This window comes from Benincasa hispida, chromosome 5 (assembly GCF_027475165.1).
Source record: "Benincasa hispida cultivar pf3 chromosome 5, pf3_genome.v1.1, whole genome shotgun sequence".
NCBI lineage: Eukaryota > Viridiplantae > Streptophyta > Magnoliopsida > Cucurbitales > Cucurbitaceae > Benincasa > Benincasa hispida.
This window is the reverse complement of record NC_143482.1, coordinates 36,206,791-36,219,615: the sequence shown is the minus strand read 5'-3', so window position 1 is coordinate 36,219,615 and position 12,825 is coordinate 36,206,791. Positions and strand designations below refer to the sequence as shown.

General features: G+C 37.8%; 1 long non-coding RNA gene and 1 pseudogene across 1 annotated transcript; both read right to left on the bottom strand.

Moving 5' to 3' along the window:
- Positions 1-5,216: 5,216 nt before the first annotated feature.
- On the bottom strand, positions 5,217-6,168 carry LOC120078353 (uncharacterized). The gene is made up of 2 exons (XR_005481990.2): positions 5,747-6,168; positions 5,217-5,659 (listed from the first exon to the last, which is right to left on the bottom strand). It is a non-coding gene; the product is annotated as an uncharacterized LOC120078353 (long non-coding RNA).
- Positions 6,169-6,337: 169 nt separating this feature from the next.
- On the bottom strand, positions 6,338-7,066 carry LOC120077300 (secreted RxLR effector protein 161 pseudogene; annotated as a pseudogene).
- Between the last annotated feature and the right edge of the window lie 5,759 nt (positions 7,067-12,825).

The following is a 12,825-nucleotide window of genomic DNA, read 5'->3' as shown; positions in this document are numbered from 1 at the left end:
TCACTTAATCAATCGAATGCCTTCCAAGGTCCTCAATTTTCAAAATCCTAAGATTGTTTGAAAGAGTCCTACCCTACGACTCGTTTAGTCTCCAATGTACCACTTTGATCTTGGCTGTGTTGCCTTTGTTCACTCCCATGGTCCAAACCGCACGAAATTTACCCCTCATGCTAAAAAATGTGTCTTTGTTGGGTACCCACTCCATCAGCGTGGGTATAAATGTTACCACCCATCCTCTCGCAAATATTTTGTTTCCATGGATATCACTTTCCTTGAGGATTAGCCCTTCTTCCCTGTTAGCCATCTTCAGGGGGAGACCTCTAGTGAAGAGACTAACTGGTCCACATATATAGTTCCCTTAGAGTCATCTCCTATTCCTGAACATGTCGATCCTATCCTCCTTAACAATCAAGTCCCATGGATAACATACTATAGGAAGAATCTCAAGAAGGAAGCAACGTCACCTGTTGCATCTCCGGCTCCGGTCCATGAGTCAAACCCTACATCAGGTACATGTATTCCTAAAATTAATGAGATTGATACTTGTACTAACGAGTGTAGAGAGGAAAAAGGAGGAAAAGGTGCTGACATCACCACTATAGCAAATGGGAAGACGACAGTGAATGACGATTCAGACATAGCTCTAGAAAATGTGAGTGATACTAGAGATAATGGAGAAAAGGTGGTGATTTCTGAAGATGAGAAACAGAAAGAGGAGACTAGTGATCACAGTAAAAATTCTGACAGTTTGAAGGAGTATGATGCTTCTCTTGATCTTCCAATAGCCCTGAGGAAAGGTATTCAGTCATGTACAAGGTACCCTATGCATAGTTACATGACATACAGTAATCTGTCATCTGAATTTAGGGCCTTTACCATTAGTTTAGATGCAAGGGTGATACCAAATAACATACAAGAAGCAATAGGAACTGAAGTTTGGAAGGCTGCTGTTATAGAGGAGATGAGAGCTCTGGAGAAAAATGGAACGTGGGACCAGGTGATCCTACCTAAAGGGCACAAGAGAGTTGGGTGCAAATGGGTTTTCACTATAAAGTACAAGTCAGAAGGGACTGTTGATCGGTACAAGGCTAGGTTAGTTGCCAAAGGGTTTACTCAAACCTTTGGGGTAGATTACTCCAAGACATTCTCTCCCGTAGCTAAATTCAATACTATCCGAGTATTATTATCAGTTGCAGTTAACAGAGATTGGCCTCTGCATTAACTGGATGTAAAGAATGCCTTTCTCAATGGAGAACTTGAGGAGGAAGTCTACATGAATCCTCCTTTCAGATTTGAAGATCAGTTCAAACAGCGAGTCTGCCGGCTGAGAAAGTCGCTATATGGGCTAAAACAGTCTTCGAGATCCTGGTTTGATAGATTTGCCACCTTTGTCAAAGGGCAAGGGTATACCCAAGGGCACTCAAATCACACACTTTTTACAAAGAAGTCAACTTCAAGGAAGGTAGCAGTTCTCATTGTGTACGTTGACGATATTGTGCTCTTCGGTGATGATGATGATGAAATTGTGAAACTCAAAGCAAAGATGGCCAAAGAGTTTGAAATTAAAGACCTTGGGAAGAAGATACTTTCTCGGAATGGAAGTAGCTCGGTCTAGGGACAGAATCTCAATGTCTCAATGGAAATACACGATTGATCTTCTAACGGAAACATGAATGACTGGGTGCAAATCTGCTGACACCCCAGTTGAATATAATTCAAAGCTCAACAATACTAGTAATAGTGTTCCGGTCAATAAAGAGAGGTATTAGTGGTTAATTGGAAAGTTGATATACTTATCTCATACGAGACCTGATATTTCATATGCAGTAAGTGTTGTCAGTCAATTTATGTAGGCTCCTTGTGAAGAACACATGACAGCAGTTGAACGCATCGTATGATATCTGAAAGGTACACCAGGTAAGGGGTTAATGTTCAAGAAGTTTGATAAACGTTGCATTGAAGCCTACACTGATTCTGATTGGGCAGGGTCAGTTATTGATAGAAAATCAACATCAAGGTATTGCACATTTGTTTGGGGTAATCTTGTAACCTGGAGGAGCAAGGAATAGGGAGTTGTGGCCAGAAGTAGTGCAGAAGCTGAGTATCGGGCCATGAGTTTAGGGATATGTGAAGAAATCTGGTTGATGAAAGTGTTGTTAGATCTTCATGAGGACAATGAGTTCCCAATGAAACTGTTTTGTGACAATAAGGCAACAATAAGTATTGCAAATAATCCTGTTCAGCATGACAGAGCAAAACACGTTGAGATCGACCGACACTTCATCAAGGAAAGACTTAACAACAGAAGTATATGCATTCCTTATGTTCCCTCAAATCAACAAATTACAGATGTGCTCACAAAAGGGTTACTAAGACAAAGCTTTGATTACTGTGTCAGCAAGTTGGACCTTATTGATATTTATGCCCCAACTTAAGGGGGAGTGTCAAAAAATAGCTTGTAACTCTAGGGGTATTTCAGTAATTGTGTGTACCCTAGGGCTTCCCACTAATCTATTTATTTGGCCTATTCTCTTGTACTTTGTGTATCATAATTAATAATAAAAGTCAGTGTGTATCATGGTTTTTCTCCCTCTACTATGGTTTCCATGTAACTGTGTTATTCTCTTCCTTACTCTTTTATTTTTAACAGAGGTGAATCAATGTTTCTATTATACTGTATAAAAAACCGTGAAACATAAAAGAAAACCTAACAAAATATAACTAATGTAAATAAATATATATAATGCTAATGTATTATGTTTATTTATTAATTCAAATAATTTTGGTTCAATTATAAGTTTGACTGATGCATTTTTAAGGTTGTGTCTAATGAGTTTCTAAATCTTAAAAAATTTACACTTTTTCTCCTACGATTTGGGATTTGTGTGCACTTAATACTTAAGTTTCAAAATTGAACAATCAAATTTCCAAAATATTCACTTTGGAAAATGCTTGATTTTGATCCATAAATAAGAGATAATTGATTAAAAGCAAGGTCAAAAATATCGTTGTCGTTGTAAATATCGGTAAGTCACATTTATGAATATATCGATGAATATTTAAATATTTATGGATATTCTAAAAAGAATCATAGATATCACGAAAATTCATAAAAATATCGTAAATTTTTTAGTGAAATTTTGGAACCAACTTGTTTAAGTGATATAGTATTACTTTAAGCATATAATTCAACAATTAGAAGCCAAATATGATTGTTAATGGAATAATAGATAATAGTGAAGATCTAAAAAGTAATTATGGACTGAATATTTTATTAATAAAGTCTAGATCATACAAAATGAAGGTCAAATACAAGATTCAATAAAAAAAAGATGATCTAGGAGGTACTAGCTCGACATTAGCATAATTCATTTGATAATGATAATATTGTGCCCAAGTTATTGTATGTTACAAATTTATAACATAATTGGAAGTATGTCATTCATGAGTCTTAACACCAACCCTAATGCTACTAATAGGAAGATATTTTGGATCAAACTATGTTTCACTCAAATTAGAATGATTTGAAGAATGATAATATAAAAGTGTAAGTCTAAGTTTTCATCACTTTCAAAGAAAGTTGCCCTAATGTATAAATCAATGTCTTAAACCCATCACTATACCCATAGGAACCATAATCATTTGAATGACTATAGTTGTTATGAGAATAGCCATAGTTACTATCATTATAGATATATTGACTATGTCCATATAGACTGTCCAAATTCATCCCCCCGGTCCCCATTACTCATTTCATTTACCATCCTTGTGAAATTTTCCATGGAGATCGGGGCGAGGATTTCTCACGAAAAATTTGCGAGTATCGGATTCCCCGCAAGGAAGTTTTTTCCGTTTGAATTTCTATAAAAAAAACTTAATTAACTTAAATCACTATATCAAGATTATAACTCACTGTGCATAGTGGGTTTACAAATATAAAAGAGTTGTATATATATATATATATATATATATATATATATATATATAATATGTAACTCACTGTCTATATGTATATATTTATATATACATTAAAATCTTAACAATAAAAATTAGATATATATAATCGGGACGGGGCGAGGTCGGGACAAATTTTTTTTTTCTTTCTGCTCCCTTCCTCATTCCCCGTCTAATCAGGGATTCCCCACCCCATTCAGGGTCCTAACTCCACGGATTAAATGAATATCTCTACTTGAAACAAGTGACCCAACATTAATGTGAGTATCATCATGTGTAGATCTTCTACAAGTGAAAGGTTTTCCTATTGCTTCAATAGCCCACCAACTCTATAGTCATGGTTGGAGTCTTGCGTGACATGCATGAATTGAAATTCTCCAGTGGAGGAGCTAATTCCTGCTCCACCAGCTTTGTGGTCATGATCGTCTTTTTTTTCTGTTTTTTAAAATTAAATTTCTTTGAAATGAAAGTTTTGGATTGAAAATTGGAAAAGGTAACACATTGAAAAAGAAAAAAAAAGAAGTGATTTATAAGGATAATCAGACGACATGTAGACAAAATATCCATGATATGTCTACAAAATATCTGTGATATATCCACAAAATATCTGTGATATATCCACAAAATATCTATGATTTTTTTTGAGCTGCAGAAGATATTAGCCCAAAAAGGTATATTGAAGATATATCGCTAATATCGGCGATATAATGTGAAATTTGGAGAAAGAAATATCTTACCCGCCAATATCTCTATCAAATATGTGATTTTATGAATATATCATGGATATATCCTCAATATATCGAGATATTTTCATCTTTGACTAAAAGACTCATTTCTCAAGGCCAAAATGATTTTGTCCCACTTTTTAAAACTTCTCTCCCTTTGCACTTTTTCTTTTCTTCTATGGCGAGCAGCAACCAGATCTGGCATATGTGACCAGCTTCCTCCACCAGTCTGACGAGTCTTCTTCTTCTCTCCCTCGTTTTAATTTGTGTTGCAGAATGAGACTGAGCGCCAGAAACCAAATAACCAGATCAAACGAGGAAGGAGAGAGGAGAACGAGAATGAAGAACCAGATCAACAAGAAAAGGGAGAGAGGAGAGCAAGACCAGAGAGCGAGGTCAACGAGAAATGAGAGAGAAGAGCGAGATCATAAGAAAAATTGAGAAAGGAGAGTGAAAGAACCAATCTGCATGTGCAAAGGTCTCATTTTGGTAATTTCATCCGAATTTGATGTCAAAAAAGCATAAAAAACTATGAAATTGTTAAATAATTAATGGAATTTGACTGCCATTATCAGAGTCGTCGGAGTAAAAAACATAAGGGTCTTTTCAGTACCTCAAAATCATCAAGTAAATACTAAAAATTAATCTCAGGATGGTGATGTTCATCACGTTTCTTACTCCAGTAGACTCCAAATTCAACCATGTGGTCTTGAAGGTCAGAATAGCCATCGAGTTCTTTAAATTTTTCCTCCAAATAAGCAGCATTAGAAAGAAGGGCTTCAACTTCCTCAAGTTTGGCCAAGATAAGAGTACAGTTAGCCCGAATTGAGTTTAATTCACCACGTTTTTCATCTAGAGGCGATTAGCACAAGCAATTTGGTTTTGAGCTTGAATAAACTCTTCGTGAGGAACATAATAAGCCATGAGATGTTAACACGGTTAGTGAAGCTCATGGTGGAGACAGACATCTGCATGAAAATCTGAGATAGAGAAAAATCAAGAGAGTTAGGTAAGTGGTCGAGGTTGACCCCCTGGGCCAACCTTCATAATGGACGAACAGTGGTTACCTGGTGAAGATCGTAGATTGCGAGACATGGCAGCGATCAGGTTGTCATAACTAGACTTAGTTTGAACAGGCTCACCCTTAACGCCTTTTCATAGTTCCAAACTTTTAGTAAGGAGCTCAACCTCACCACCGATTCCGGAGTAACCTTCAGGAAGAACAAATGCTTCAATTTGGGAGGAAGAGCCTACCGCATAAGTGTTGCTTGCACTTTGAAAATGGGGAGATTAACGGCTAAAAGGTGGTACTAGACAGTCAGAACCCAGGAAAAAATCAACCAGAGAAGAAAGAAAGAAGATGACAAAGGCTTTTTTGGAATTAATTTCCCTTGCTGTTTTCGTGTATATGAATTTTTCTACATATTCACTATACAGTGGGATGCCCTTTTTATATACATAAGAGCTCTAATATGGACAAAAGAATAATAATTGAATCTTTCTTTTTGCAGGGTAAAGGACGATCGTTGCAACTAAAATTTGTTAAAGAGAGAGAGCGGCCACAGTGGCAATGAGCTCAGCATCCTTGTGGCGCCTCGTCACCTGCTGAGTAAGTTTTTCATCTTTGTCATCCCCCCTCAAGCGAGAGGGTAATTCAGTTAGACCGAGCTTGCCTCAAAGATAAGAAAACCGTTCGTGGGGAAGAGCCTTGGTAGGCAGTCGATCAATTGCTCAATGGAAGGAACATATCGGACATGTAGCTGACCCTGAAGAACTAGATCCCAAACAAAGTGCACATCGATTTCGATGTGCTTTGTTCGCACGTGAAAAACTGGATTGGCAGCTAAAGCTCCGGCGCCCATGTTGTCACACCTAAGTACAGGAACACCGGTCGAGGAGAAGCCAATTTCAGAGAGCAAATTGCGCACCCAGGTGATTTCTACAGCGGCATGAGCAAGAGCCTTGTACTCTGACTGGGTGCTCGATCTGGCCATAGTTAGTTGCTTTTTGAAAGACCAGGAAATTAGAGTATAGCCAAGATATATATAGTAAGCAACAGTCGATTTCCTGTCATCAAGACCAGAAGCCCAGTCGGCATCTGAGTAGGCAGTGATGTTGAAATTGAAGTCGGGTTTGATGGTGAGCCCATGATCAAGAGTGCTAGCTAGATATCGAAGTACACATTTAACTGTTGACCAGTGTACATCGGTAGGAGCTTTAAGGAATTGGCTGAGTTTGTTGACAATGAAGGCTATGTCTGGTCTAATGTTGGTTAGATACTGAACGGCACCAACCGTGCTACGGTAGGGAAAATGATCAAATAAGGGAGTACCAGTGCTTAAAAAGAGCAAAGCACCGAGGACGGCTGAAGTTGGACATGATTTCATATTCTAAAGATTGAGTTTGAATAGGAGCTCGGTGATGTTATCACATTGCATAGTGGAAAGACTGTGGAGAGAGAAAAGAAGGAGCAGAGTAGAACAACCTCCATCGCAACTGAGCCTGAGATTGCAGTAACACAAGAAGAAGAAAGAGAAAATGAAGCAGTAGAACCTGAGGTTGCGTCGACCTCGAAGTCAAATGAAACGGGAACCGTGAAAGTTCAGTTATCACTCTTCCCTCAGAGGCTAAGGATGAAGAAAAACGAAGAGGTACAGTACCAACGCTTCTTATCTATGTTAAAGCAATTACATGTTAACATTCCTTTCAGTGAAGCGATTGAGGAAATGCCTACCTATGCCAAGTTTCTGAAGGACATGGTAACTAAGAAGAGGGGCACTGGGAAATTTTCCACGGTGGCATTAACGCAAAGTTCTAAATCTATAATCCCACAGAAGATGAGCGATCCTAGGAGCTTTACTATTCCTTGCTCCATAGGAGGACTCTATATTGGGCAAGCCCTGTGTGACTTGGGGGCCAGCATAAATTTGATGCCGCTGTCAATTTTCAGACAATTAAATTTGGGGCAACTTGTGCCTACATCAGTGACTCTCCAATTGGCTGACAGATCTCTAGTTCATCTAGAAGGTAAGGTGAAGGATGTGCTGATCATTATTAATAAGGCTCAACGAGGGGCCATACCTACAAAAGACACAAGTGAAAGGATCATGCCAAACCTAAAAAACTGAAGTTAAGAAAAAGCCGAGGTTAAGGTCGAAGCTCAAGAATTGAGTTTCAAAGTTCACGAAAATGACCAAAAACAAGCATGCACAGATCCACTGACCCTGGTTTGAGGAGGGGGAGGTTAAACTGATGGAGATCAGATTATCCTGGCAAACTAAGTGGACCATAAAGGGTCCCCGACAACTGCTGCGGAGATTTCCAATTGATTGAAGAAAGGTAATGACACATCCATGGGAATAGCATATTTGTACCGTAAAATCTCAAGTTGAGTCTCGGTTACCAAAGATGATAAGGCCAAGTTTTGTTTTTCAGCTTGAAAAGAACTGATGCTGGAAAATGGAGTAAATAAATATGCATTCATTGTTCGTTCTCCATGCGTCGCTGGTCATGCATTGGACTAAGGGATATGCAATATGCATCTGATGACCATGCATTCCTGCCACAAGTTTTCTTGCTCTCTTGCCAAGTATAACGAGATCGCAAGTTTCTCGGGGTGATCCAAGGTCGAACTCAGGGACTTGTAGCTAAATGTTATGAGGTAATGTGTTTGCGGCGAAGAATAAAAGAATATTGAAGTTTAAGGGCTATGTGCTACTCTGACTCCTAACTAAACAGATTAAGCAATGGAAGTATGACTATGAGAGTTAGAGACACGATAACTGTTAATGAGTAATAAGATGTATGGAAAAATAGATAAAATGGTAGAGGGGATGACTTCACCGTATCAATAAGCTTGATCGCAAGGGTAATCCCAGCCAACGCAAGTTATGCGATTATGCTATACACAATTGACTAAGATGCATGCAATGCATATGCGATAGTGTTGATAGGACTTATGTCTAAGTCTCTATTCTTGCTCATGCGCTCCCACACATAAACAAAGTGACCGCATACCACTGTATCCTACTTCTGGATGCATGTGACCATATACTTTCATATCCTATCTATAGGGTGTAAGCACTGTGTAATAGCAAACATAACTTATTCTTAAGCCTCTATTCTTGCTTATGCGATTCAATCTGACTCTTCCAAGCCTAGATTTGGTTTTTAGACTACTCTCCCAAGTATGCCCAAATGATGAATTATGCACTCATAAGACAAGGTAATCACATAAAGCATGGTTGACATAAGATTATTTCTATCCCTAGTTCAACTACTTACCCTCTCGGGTAGTTAGTCGCTGCTGATTCTGCTCATAGACAAGCATTGCAACCACTCATAGACAAGCATTGCTACAACTTCACACTAAGTAAAGAGGATTTTCTCACAATACTCGCGCAACACACACCTCTCAGTGGTTTGCTACATGCTTCATATGTCTATGTCGCATGATTAAGTATGCGATACTCTAGCAATCTTACTCAGTTGTTGCAATGAAAGTAAAGGATAATAAACCAGAGGTAAATGAGGATGGAATCGAAGGAGATAAAGAAATGCATTGATCACAAAATGTATTAATGTCTTAAGCCAAAATGTAATACAATACAGAGATAGAAGAAAGATGGAGGGCCAGATGGGCAATATCTTGCTTCCATCAAATGTGTGTCAAGGCTGCCGGTGGTGCCATGGATGGGTGGTGGAGTAGTCTCTCTCGAGATGGAGGGCCAGATGGGCAATATCTTGCTTTCAATAGATGTGTGTCAAGGCTGTCGGTGGTGCCATGGGTGGGTGGTGGAGTAGTCTCTCTCGAGATCTATCTCTAGCGAAGCTCCAGTCATCACTCGGAATTGTTGAAGGAATGAAGAACTCTCAGACAATGTCTTCTCATGCTTTTGTCTGGATCACAAGGATCTGCCCTAAGGCAGAAGCTTGGATGATTTGAATTTGGGCTCTAAGGCTTCTATTTATAGAGCTCGATTGCCGATAGCATTAATGGTCCTTCTCTGACATTCTGCTGCTAATGGCGTGATGGACCTGCTTTGAATCTCTGCTACTAACGGCGTGGTAGGTGAAATGTCAACATCACCTTTTGATACTCCCAAGGTATGCGTTCATGCTTGGTTTCCGAAGTATCATCGCATTCCACCACCCTTACGTTCATCCCTTTATTATGGTTATTATTCTGTAGCCGCAACCTTTATGCGATGGACGCATGTGGTTAATGGCCGTAACATCCATGTGTCGAATGTATGCGATCGCCTCTGTGATGGTGAGATTCACCGCATGCGATCGGTTCCTGCGATAGCTACAAAAATGGACATTTGGACGCAAAATAATGCATAATAGTGGGTTAGCCAAGATTTTCATCGCTGATCGACGCAAGCTCACTTTCTCATGAATTCTTAGAATAATCTCTGCATATTCTTCTTATCAGCCCTCATAATTCTAAATAAAAGGCCTATAATAACGTACATTTATGCCCGTCATCAAGAACCTGAAAAGTGCTTTTCTTACCTTCGGGTTTTAAACTAATAATGCTAGTTTTTGTGATTTGACGTGGTTAAATCGGTCAATTTCAAGAAATCGAGTCACAAGAGCAACTCTAGCTTATTTTGATGAAAAATTTGTGCAAATTTCTAAATATATGGTCTTTAGGACCAACTATAAAAAGAGAAGTGAAGAAACAAGGCCAAAAATTATGAGTTGAAGATTGAGCGCATCTGCGGTGAGGTCAGCACTAAGGTCGACGCTCTAGACCTAAGAGCTTACTTTTGGTGAGTGCCACGGTGCTACCCTAGAGCGTCACGGCGCTCCAAAACTTTTGCACATGATAACTGCGCTCCTCACGAGTGCAGCGCCGCTTTGACACAAATTTCTTTTAAAACCCTCACTATTTACACAATGAGGCATGAGTTTTCATTGAGAATTTTGACCAAAAGGAGAAGAGAGACGTCCAAGCAAGATAGCCACTATTAGAGATCGATCTGGATCTTAATGACAACAGTCAAGAGATCAAAATCGTAACACGATGATGGTGAAGGGAGATCAATTACTTCTCTACTTTTCTTCTTTGTTTCCCATGATGAATTTCTGTATTAGATTTACTTTATTGACAATCATGAGTGGCTAATTCTTTGAATTCTAGGGTGTTGTACTTATTATGAATTTATATTGAACTGTTTGTTAGCATTTGGATCAAATAATTAATGATTGGATTTTAATCTCTCTATGTAAATTCTTTTATTTGATTGGCCGTTAAATAATTGTATTTTAGGTTGAAATTTCTGCTTGTGAAAGAGAATTTTTGTTGGATCTGAGTGATTAAACTATTATTTACTAATGCATGAGAATGATTAAATAATAATAGGAATTGAAATTGAAGAGTCTTAATGCGACATTGGTTTAACCATTAGAAAGAAATTTGAATTGGTACATTCATGCTAGAATGGATTGAGCTTGACAAAGAATATCCTAAATTTACTCTTCTAGGCTCATTCGATCTAATTAACTGATTTATTTGTTAATGAGGTTTAGAATTTTATAGCGAAACGGCACCCTGGAATCATTTTTCACATTAAACTGTTAGATTAATTTACTTGTTTTGCATGGCTTCAATAACAAACCTTCTTTATCGATTATCTAAATAAAATTATCAAGCGCATCACAATAGCTAACAAAAAATTCTTCAACACTAATCTCTAAGTATGATACCCCATTCGGGATTTATTACTTTGATAAGTACGCTTGCGTGCCCTATCAAGTTTTTGATACCACTGCCAGGAATTGGTAATAAGATTTTTGTTTAATATTGTGAAAATGAAGCGAGTTTTAATTTGGGTTGTATTTTGTTTTATTTTTATTTGTCTGAAGTCTTTAGTGTATGCAACGAAATCATCGATCTGACATTGTGTTTTTGGATCCAGAAATTTAATGAAGATTGAGAAGAATAAGGAGAAATTTAAGAGTTGAATTTGCAACTATGGGAGAGCAACTAAACGCAAAGACCATTAGAGATTATTTCCAATCAATTGTTCCTGTATTACAGTTGATAACTTGTGGAAACACAAGTTATTGTAGCCTTTTATTTAGAATAATTAAGGAAAATGAGAAGAAAATGCATTAACTTTGAGATGAATTCATGAAAATAATCTAAGCTACGTGATCTCATGTTTACAAAAGCCAGTATCCTGAAATTTATAAATTTTGACATCTTTGAACGGGGGGTTTGGTTGAAAAAAGTAAATATTCTTAAGGAATGAAAGTTACAGCCTTGATCACAGAAGAGGAAGAAAGGCAAAACAAACTTGCATGCGTAGAAACACCACGTGATGAAGTTAAAGCACGCGATGAGAACCATAAAACGACACCCGTGGCTGGCAAACTGTCAAATCATAGAGCAAGTTGGTAGCCGACTTCGTCTCAAGTATGCCATATCTATTGAATTTGTGACATGTTTAGCAGGCACAACAGGGCATAGAATTAAATGCAAATGTATCATATCATCATTAGAGAGATTCTCATAACATTATTTTTGATACCTATAAATAGCCCGCAATAGCTCAAGAACAAAGGAGAGACTTTTTACAAGAGATTTGCAAAAGCTCTGTCAAAATTCCTTCATCTTCAACCTCTCGACTTTACTCTGAAGATTTCAAGTGAGAGCTTAGTCTCTTCTCTAGAAAGTGAGAGAGTTCATCATCCATCCTGATAGCAATTACCTAGAGCAAATAACATTAGAGCCAAAGGAAGCAAGAGATTGCAACAAGCCGCTTGACACTTCTTCCTTCCACTATTACTTTGTCTTTCGTTTCATATTTGTATTAAGAATCATATATTTGAGAATTTTTTCATTTTTAATATGAATATGAATATCATTCATTTCTTCTCATCCATGTTCTTTATCTTTTTCATCATGTATAACTAAATTTTCAATGGGTTGAGAAGATAAACCAACATTTCTAAAAGCATGCATACATAGAAGTACATCGTGTTTAATCTATTTTTAATTCAGTGCCTAATTCAATGAGAACTTGGTTTAGGTAAAACGTGGTCAACTGCTCAAGAGAGTAAGTAACTTAGACATCATTAAACAAGGAAAGAATTAGCTTTAGAGATAAAGTTAGATCTTTTGTGTGAAATCAAC